Source organism: Oncorhynchus nerka, linkage group LG15, assembly GCF_034236695.1.
Source record: "Oncorhynchus nerka isolate Pitt River linkage group LG15, Oner_Uvic_2.0, whole genome shotgun sequence".
NCBI lineage: Eukaryota > Metazoa > Chordata > Actinopteri > Salmoniformes > Salmonidae > Oncorhynchus > Oncorhynchus nerka.
In genome coordinates this window covers 57,175,348-57,185,229 of record NC_088410.1, presented here as the reverse complement: position 1 = coordinate 57,185,229, position 9,882 = coordinate 57,175,348, and the positions used below count along the sequence as shown (strand labels likewise).

The 9,882-nt window shown below is 41.0% G+C and overlaps 1 pseudogene; it reads left to right on the top strand.

Moving 5' to 3' along the window:
• Positions 1-918: 918 nt before the first annotated feature.
• Positions 919-5,784, top strand: LOC115143800 (U3 small nucleolar RNA-interacting protein 2-like; annotated as a pseudogene).
• The last annotated feature ends 4,098 nt before the right edge of the window (positions 5,785-9,882 follow it).

Sequence of the window (9,882 nt, the reverse complement as noted above, 5' to 3'; positions counted from 1 at the left end):
CTGTACGAGAGAAGAAACCGCATCAGCCCCTCGAAAGTGAGGCAGCTTGCATTTCTGAATGCAAATCACTCATTAAAGGAAAATATGGTCATCATTGCTGTGTGCTGCTGGTTATAACATGGCAATAAAGAGGAGAGAGAAAATACCAGTTTAATGTTTTAAGTGAGATGCTGCAGTTTTGTACATTGTTATTTATTTTTCTTTGATATGGTGCAATATTCTATTATTATGTTGTTCAGATTGTATTCGTTTTGAATTGTTACATTTATATGCACTTTGTTTATATACATGAACAAAGTTAGTCTTTAAATGCACATGTGTAATAGCATCCTTCTTTTTTTACAATTATTTCAATTTGTGGGATGCTGCTGTTTTGCAAATTGTTATTTATTTTTATTTGATATGGTGCAATATTCCATTATGCTGTTCAGATTGTATTCGTTTTTCATGGTTAGATGTATGTGCACTTTGTTTATATACATTAAAAAGTTTTACTTTAAATGCAAATGTTTAATACCATTATTTTTCATAACAAACCACTGCATTTTTAAATACATTGTGGTTAAGGTAGAGTATGATTTCATTTAATCATTTAATTAGAATTGTTTTAACACCAATCACAGTCAAACTATCGCAAATTGTTTGAGTAGAGAAAATACAAACAGCCGTTTGGGAGCCAAAAGAGCCGGCTCTTTTTTATGAGCTGAGCCGAACGAGCCGGCGTACTGAAAAGAGCCGGAATGACCTGCCCTACTTCGCACACATTTCTTGATGAAAATACCTGCATTCTCAGCCAATCAAATCTGGACTTTAGTTTCCTAAAGCTCGATTGTCCAATGAGAGTTTGGGGCGGGACAACCCGGGGCCTCAAATATTATCCAATTAAATCCTATATTTTAAAACTGGGTTTGTGGTATCCATAGTTCGGTTGATTTAGAAGAGCGAGAGCCCATGTGGGTTCAATGTTGATTTCCGTGGACGAAATGTGTGCCATCTAGTGTAAAGGTTGTAACAGTGCGTCATAGTTAGTCAATCTATATATTCTTATCATGTCGTCTTTCTTTATAAAGAAAAAAGGACCGCAAAAGCTTTTCAAAAAGAACGAGAATTCAGCAGGTTCGAAACGAAAGGTACGGAGCTAACGTTAACTAGCCACACGTAGCCTAGCACTTAGTTTGCGACCTACGTATTACAATGCTATCTAACACGTAGCTTTCGTTTAACCGTTGATGTTTGTTTGTGTTGGTGCATTAGAATGATACAGACACAGGAAACAAACTCAAGAAAAAAACGAAATTAAAAGCAAAATGAAGGGTATGCTAACTTACTCGAGGTGTAGTTGGCTGGCTGGCTATCTAAGTTTGCTAACAAACTGAATTCCTTTTATGCGTGGACAAACCATGAGTTGAATCAATTTCTTTATGTAGCCTTTCACTGCACAGAAAACGGAGGGCCAATGTCGAAGAAGAGTTTGATGAGACCCCACAGGAGAAAAAACTACGATTAGCTAAACTTTACCTCGACCAATTGAGGGATGAGGGTAAGGGAAGAGTTACTGAAAACCTATTATCAATTTCAACAAAGCTCTCCTAAAATGGGTAACGTCAACGTTTTAATGACATTTCATGAATCTGATGCTTGACTGGTTTGTGTTCGTCATGTCTTATCAACAGAAGAAAAGAAGGCAGAGGAAGAGTCCTTTGAGATGGACCTGATTGCTGGAAGACTTCAAGAAGAAGTGGTAAGTGTAACTAACTACATCATTGTGTTGCTTGTATATAGCCCTAGTAAACGTCACATGAGTTTGGTTGCTGCTATTTATCTCATAGATTTCCCCCCCAGCTTGAGCAGAAAGGACAGCTCCAACGGATGGTTGCAAAAGATGTGAGTACCTTTGCTTTGGCGTCTCCCGTAAAAGCGCCCTGTGCATGCCCATCATTCACTCTTTTACTACTTAGAATGAAACTGTATATATTGCATTCTAAGTGGTATACTATAATGGATATTGGAATAAGTGTGCTATGAGTTTTCTATGGCCTAAGTTGTAAATTGTCAGTCCTCTTCATGTGTCCCTATGTTGTCTTGGTCTCCAGCTCCTGCCACCAGATGTGTCAGAGATTCGTCTGTTGAGGGGCCACAAGCTGCCAGTCACCTGTCTGGTCATCTCTCCTGATGACCAACACGTATTTTCCGCTTCCAAAGACTGCTCCATCATCAAATGTGTGTCTGGAGAATATATTTTACTCTCTTCGCCAAAATAATCTGAAATATATTTGTTGTACTGAAATGTTCAAAATCAGTTGCATGTGACCTAGAATGCAACACAGTCAAAGTGAACTTACTCATGCATTCTCCCGTTGTCTTCTCTAACTGCAGGGGATGTTGAGAGTGGTAAGAGACTTCATACGATAGCTGGTGGGAGGAAAGGAACAGAGGATCTCCATGTGGGACATACGGCCCATGTCCTATGTATGTCTATATCATCGGATGGCAAATACCTGGCTACTGGAGACATGAATAGGTTGATCATGATCTGGGAGGCAGCAACATGTAAACACCTGTACAAGTTTACAGGACATAGAGGCCCAGTATCGGTAAAATATACTCCCTTTCACACCTTCCGATATATACATGTTTTCCATCTGCTTTTATTCTTGCTTTCTCATCCTTTAATATTTACCTTCACAAACGGTGCCATCTCCACAGGGCCTATCCTTCAGGAGGGGCACCCATGACTTGTACAGTGCTTCTCATGACCGCTCCATCAAGGTGTGGAACGTGGACGAAAACGCCTATGTGGAAACACTGTAAGTAGCTGAATAGTAATGTCTATGTTTTGGCATGTGGTTTGTGTGTTTTATTGACCATGTGTCTCCCTAGGTTTGGTCACCAGGATGTGATCACAGGGCTGGACAGTGGGAGTAGGGAGCGCTGTGTGACTGCAGGGGGGAGGGACCGCACTGAGGGTGTGGAAGATCGCTGAGGAGTCCCAGCTAGTGTTCCATGGCCATGAGTGAGTCCCCCTGGTCTCCTTCTCTGTGTTAGTCAGTCTCACAACACTGTAGGCCTAGTTTTTGTTGGTGTCTATTATCCTTGTGTGTTAACATACTGGTAATGCTCCCACAAATCCCTGTCTTTGGTCAGTTAGCGTCAACACTTTATTTTTAGAATGTGAAATGTCAGAATAACCGCTTTTTTTCAGCTTTTATTTCTTTCATCACATTCCCAGTGGGTCAGAAGTTTACACACTCAATTCGTATTTGGTAGCATTGCCTTTAAATTATTTAACTTGGGTCAAACATTTCTGGTTGCCTTCCACAACCTTCCTACAATAAATTGGGTGAATTTTGGCCCATTCCTCCTGACAGAGCTGGTGTAACTTAGTCAGGTTTGTAGGCCTCCTTGCTCGCACACGCTTTTTCAGTTCTGCCCACACTTTTCTATAGGATTGAGGTCAGGGCTTTGTGATGGCCACTCCAATAACTTGACTTTATTGTCCTTGGGCCATTTTGCCACAACTTTGGAAGTCATTGTCCATTTGGAAGACTCATTTGCGACCAAGCTTTAACTTCCTGACTGATGTATTGATGTTGCTTCAATATATCCACATACTTTTCCTCCCTCATGATGCCATCTCTTTTGTGAAGTGCACCAGTCCCTCCTGCAGCAAAGCACCCCCACAACATGATGCTGTCACCCCCGTGCTTCACGGTTGGGATGGTGTTCTTCGGCTTGCAAGCCTCCCCCTTTTTCCTCCAAACATAACGATGGTCGTTATGGCCAAATGGTTCTATTTTTGTTTCATCAGACCAGGGGACATTTCTCCAAAAAGTACAATCTTTGACCCCATGTGCAGTTGCAAACCGTAGTCTGCCTTTTTTATGGTGGTTTTGGCACAGTGGCTTCTTCCTTGCTGAGTAGCCTTTCGGGTATGTCGAAATAGGAGTTGTTTTACTGTGGATATAGATACTTGTGGCCTTGTTTCCTCCAGCGTCTTCACAAGGTCCTTTGCTGTTGTTCTGGGATTGATTTGCACTTTCTGCAACAAAGTACGTTCATCTCTAGGAGACAGAACGCGTCTTCTTTCTGAGCGGTATGACTGCTGCGTGGTCCCATGGTGTTTATACTTGCTTACTATTGTTTGTACAGATGAATGTGGTACCTTCAGGCATTTGGAAATTGCTCCCAAGGATGAACCAGACTTGCGGGGGTCTACCATTTTTTTTTCTGAGGTCTTGGCTGATTTATTTTGATTTTCCCATGATGTCAAGCAAAGAGACACTGAGTTTGAAGGTAGGCCTTGAAATACATCCACAGGTACACCTCCAATTGACTCAAATGATGTAAATTAGCTTATCAGAAGATTCTAAAGCCATGACATCATTTTCTGGAATTTTACAAGCTGTTTATAGGCACAGTCAACTTAGTGTATGTAAACTTCTGACCCACTGGAATTGTGATACAGTGAAATAATCTGTCTGTAAACAATTGTTGGAAAAATTATGTCATGCACAAAATAGATGTCCTAACCGACTTGCCAAAGCAATAGTCCATCAACAAGAAATTTGTGGAATGATTGAAAAACACATTGATTAACCTAAGTGTATGTAAACTTCCAACTGCACGGCAGAACTATTGACACGTTGCCTCGGCTGTGAGAGTCCTATTCACCAACCTTACTATACACTGTCTCTTCTATACGCACACCCTGTGAGTTAACAATCAACCCCAAACTTCTACCTCCTTGCTATAATGCATACTGTAAATCTACGTAGTGTGCGTAGGAATATCAGCATGCTCGCATTCATAGCAGACTTGGACATAATTTCGGAATTGACCGCTAGTATTTACTTGTCCAATTGATGATTCTGTAATTGAACAACGGTAGTCTCGTCACTGCAGGTTCCCACAACTCTAAGGTGCAGCTGTGGAAATGCGGTCAGGGGTTCCGTCATCTGGAGCCTCTCTTCAGCGTCCCTGTGGTAAGCAAGTCCCAGCTACACTGCGCCATACCTAATACACCTTGTGTTGTGTAGCATAACAATATGTGGGTAGCACCATTGGCTATAATTCAAACATTAAGCATTGGGCCTATTTATATATGTGTATGAGGAATTGCCTAGTAAGAGTGTTCTGCACTAAAACATCAGTCTTCTCAATACAGCATATTCGTTTTCTTTTCGTGTAGAATGGTTTTGTCAACAGTCTAAAGTTCTCCAGTTCTGGGAAGTTCCTGGTTGCAGGAGTAGGACAGGAGCACAGGTAGGTACTCACTCATGCCTGTCATACAGAGATATTGCCCAGAGCATACTTACTAGCATTATAGACTGACTTGTTGATTGATCATGTAATCAGTGTCTACCCTTTCTTTAAACACACCTGTTTTCAGTATTCTGTATGGAAGTAGTTGCCATGAGGACCGTTGTCCACGTGGTGGCACTGTTATTTCACCCTCAAATCCTTAAGACTGCCTCAGTGGCAGTGATGGCATTACCTACTTTCCTTATTACAAGATTAAATGGCATCTTATGTACCGCATAATTTTACTCATAACTTCATTCATGCATTAGCTCTGTTTTGTCAACCGTCTTTGTTTTTGTTAAAACGGTGGTTGTTTTCAGGCTTGGTCGATGGTGGAGACTGAAAGAAGCGAAGAACGGACTCTACATTATTCCTCTGAAACGACGACAAGAAGAGGTGAATGGGGAGTAGCTGATCTGTGTATGCCTTAGAATATTATATGTATGACATTTGATTTTGTAAATTAAATTCTTTCCAGAAATACTATTTGTATTACTGCTTATCAATTAACTACAGTAAATGGTTTGTTAGAGAACAACTTTCATTCGATTTTAAATCTCATTGAAGTCTTGTGTCGTGTCTGCATCTAATATGGGTCTGTGCTGTTGGTGCCTGTATTCTCTCAGCTACACAGCTTGTGGACTGTAGATCGAAAAATCCCCTGTGATTTGGTTATTTGAAAATGAAATTATTTAACAACTTTTGTGTCACCAGAGGTTGAGTTAATGCAGGATTCTGTGTTCTTCATGCAAAAAAAGATATGCTAGAACACATCTGGCTGCATTTTTGTAATTGCAGATCTAAAATGCTTCAACTTTAGTCAGGGTTTATTACAACTCATGAATGTAAAAGGAGTAGTTTTGTGCTTCAGTTGCACTTCTCCACTTGTATGAAATTTGCTCTCATTGGATCACCAGCGGGTCATTTCCTCGGGTGTTGTTTTTCAAATGCAAGATTATCTACAAGCAAAACATTTATTAATGTAGCTGGCTACATGCTATCATAAACATTAGAAATTGATGGACATTCATGATCATTGGCTTTTCATTGTAAGCCAGTTTACTTGGCTTTCTGTCATCTGACAAACAATTTTCTACCAACTGTTGCAATAATGTATTATGTGTTGAAAACTAGTGGCATGCTCCTTCTCTATTGAATCAAAACACTCTTTACTTTAAATATAAAATGCAGATGAAATGGTTTAAAATGCATATTTCCAATCTTAAGTGAGAAGGTTGAACTCTGGAATATAGGTGGTGCACGGACCATAGCTTTAGTGGCCTAGCCGATAGCCCCCTCTCCTACCATAGGGTGTAAAAAAACATGTCACATGCGACGAATACAACAGGTGTAGCCCTTACTGTAGACTGCTTGCTTACAAGCCCCTAACCAACAATGCAGTTCAAGAAATTGTTAAGAAAATATTGACTAAAAGTGTAAAATAAAGTAACACAATAAAATAGAGGCTATATTCCGGGGGTACTGAGTCAGTGTGCGGGGAGAAAGGTTAGTTGATGTATTTTGTACATGTAGATGGGGGGGGGGGGGGGGGAAGTGACTTATGCATAGCTCAGCAGCATAAAAACAAAAGGTGGGGGTCAATGTAAATAGTCCAGGTGGCCATTTTGATTAATTGTTCAGCAGTGTTGGGGGTAGAAGCTGTTAAGGAGCCTTTTGGACCTGAATCAAATCAAAGTTTATTTGTCACGTGCGCTGAATACAACCTTACAGTGAAATGCTTACATCCAGGCTCAACTAATAGTGTCAAAAAGGTGTGTGTGGGTAAGTAAAGAAATAAAACAGTAAAAATACATTTGAAAATAAGAGTAGCAAGGCTTTATACAGACACCAGTTAGTTAGGCTTTTTGAGGTATGTACATCTAGGTATGGTTAAAGTGACTACATATATATGATTAACCGAGTAGCAGTAGTGTAAAAAGAGGGGCTGGCGGGTGGTGGGACGCAATGCAGATAGCCCGGTTAGCCAATGTGCAGGAGCACTGGTTGGTCGGGCCATTTGAGGTAGTATGTACATGAATGTATAGTTAAAGTGCCTATGCATATAAGATAAACCGAGACTAGCAGCAGTGTAAAAGAGGGGTTGGGGGGGGCACACAATGCAAATAGTCCGGGTAACCATTTGGTTACCTGTTCAGGAGTCGTATGGCTTGGGGGGTAAAACCTGTTGAGAAGCCTTTTTGTCCTAGACTTGGCGCTCTGGTACCGCTTGCCATGCGGTAGTAGAGAGAACAGTCTATGGCTGGGGTCTTCGACAATTTTTAGGGCCTTCCTCTGACATCGCCTGCTGTAGAGGTCCTGGATGGCAGGCAGCTTTGCCCAGTGACGTACTGGGCCGTACCATGCAGTGATGCAACCGGTCAGGATGCTCTCGATGTTGCAGCTGTAGAACCTTTTGAGGATCTCAGGACCCATGCCAAATCTTTTTAGTTTCCTGAGGGGGAATAGGCTTTGTCGTGCCCTCTTCACGACCGTCTTGGTGTGTTTGGAACATTCTAGTTTGTTGTTGATGTGGACTCCAAGGAATTTGATGCTCTCAACCTGCTCCACTACAGCCCCGCCGATGAGAATAGGGACGTACTCGGGGCTCCTTTTCCTGTAGTCCACAATCCATCTCCTTAGTCTAAGTTACGTTGAGTGATAGGTTGTTATTCTGGCACCACCCGGCCAGGTCTCTGACCTCCTCCCTATAGGTTGTCTCGTCGTTGTCGGTGATCAGACCTACCACTGTTGTGTCGTCTGCAAACTTAATGATGGTGTTGGAGTCGTGCCTGGCCATGCAGTCGTGGGTGAACAGGGAGTACAGGAGGGGACTGAGCGCTCACCCCTGAGGAGCTCCAGTGTTGAGGATCAGTGTGGCAGATGTAGAAATATTCTATTTCTATTCAAAAGTGGGGGAATAGGGCTTGAAATGACCTGAAATGTTTTATAAATATAGTAACAATGAAATTATAAAGACTTACTATAAGATATCACTGTATAGTAAAATATGAACATATTTAGTGACAGCCCAAATTTGGCCCCATTTTTATATGGCTGACGACCGAGCATTTTCTGCCAAGCATCCTCTGAGCGATGCAGAGACAACATTTAAATGTCTGCAGACTTGTTACAACTTCAGCCTTACACACAATGTGTTTTCCTCCCTCTGTGACCAAGAGGAATGGTTGTTTCAATTCTACAAAATGATTGTGTTTTTCTTCATGTTTAGAGCTCTAAATGAGATGAAACCACAATTGCTGAAATTGCTAGACTGTTCCCGTTTTAATAGATCTCCCAGGCTCTAGCGCCATTGCTCAGAGGGATCCCAGAAAAGGATGAGCTGTAAAATGTGACACGTCACCTCCCTACGTGAATGTAGGGTGTGAAACCTGACACTTCAAGTCAACTCTGCTGACAGTGGTAGTGCAGTGCAGACATATGGTGTTTTCTGACACTATAAGGCACTGGACACTGACTTTGTACACAAATGTCAGTTGGAACCGGTCCAGAACCTCTCAAAGTCCCCTAAATAGGGGGGGACTTCAATCACTATTTTCAATATAGAGCTAATTAGCAGCGCTATGTTAATTGATTTTGTGGCCTCAAACCAGTGAGTTTATTGACATACATTTTTCCAGATTGCATTGCTAATTTTCTTTGTGATGCAAATACACTATATGACCAAAGGTATGTGGACACCTGCTTGTCAAACATCTCATTCCAAAATCATGGGCATTAATATTGTGCATCCTCTGTGCATCCTTTAGCCATTGGAATATACACACTCGGTGCTGGGTAATAATCAGTGTTTTGCTCAGTATTGATGGTCGATCCAGAATGCTGATACACCTGCAACATTTAAGGAGATTATATTTCTGAGGTATTAAGATGAGGTAGTGGCTCTTTACAGTTCATTGCTGGTGTCTGGAGTTTTGTGAACAAAATAAACACTGACAATTTGTTTTAATAATAAAAAATAACACTTTATTTACATAAATTACAAGAAAGCACAAACTGGTTCACCAAAGTCTACGTTAAAACATTGTCCATGCTGATAGTAGCCTAGTTTTTAATCATCACTTTCACTATGGTTAATCTCATGTCATTCAAAAGTATACTGAACAAAAATATAAACGCAACAATGTCAAAGATTTGACTGAGTTACAGTTCATATGAGGAAATCAGTCAATTGAAATGAATTCATTAGGCCCTAATCTATGGATTTCACATGACAGGGAATACAGATATGCATCTGTTGGTTACAGATACCTTAAAATATGGGCCTCAGGATCTCGTCACTGTATTTTTGTCCATTCAAATGGCCATTGATAAAATGCAATTTTGTTCATTGTTTTAGTTTATGCCAGCACATATAACCCCACTGCCACCATGGGGCACTCTGTTCACAACGACATCAGCGGTTGGACATACTGCCAAATTCTCTAAAATGTTGTTGGAAGTGGTTTATGGTAGAGAAATTAACATTACATTCTCTGACAACAGCTCTGATGCACATTCCTGCAGTCATTATGCCAGTTACATGCTCCCTCAACTTTAAACATCAGTGGCATTGTGTTGTGT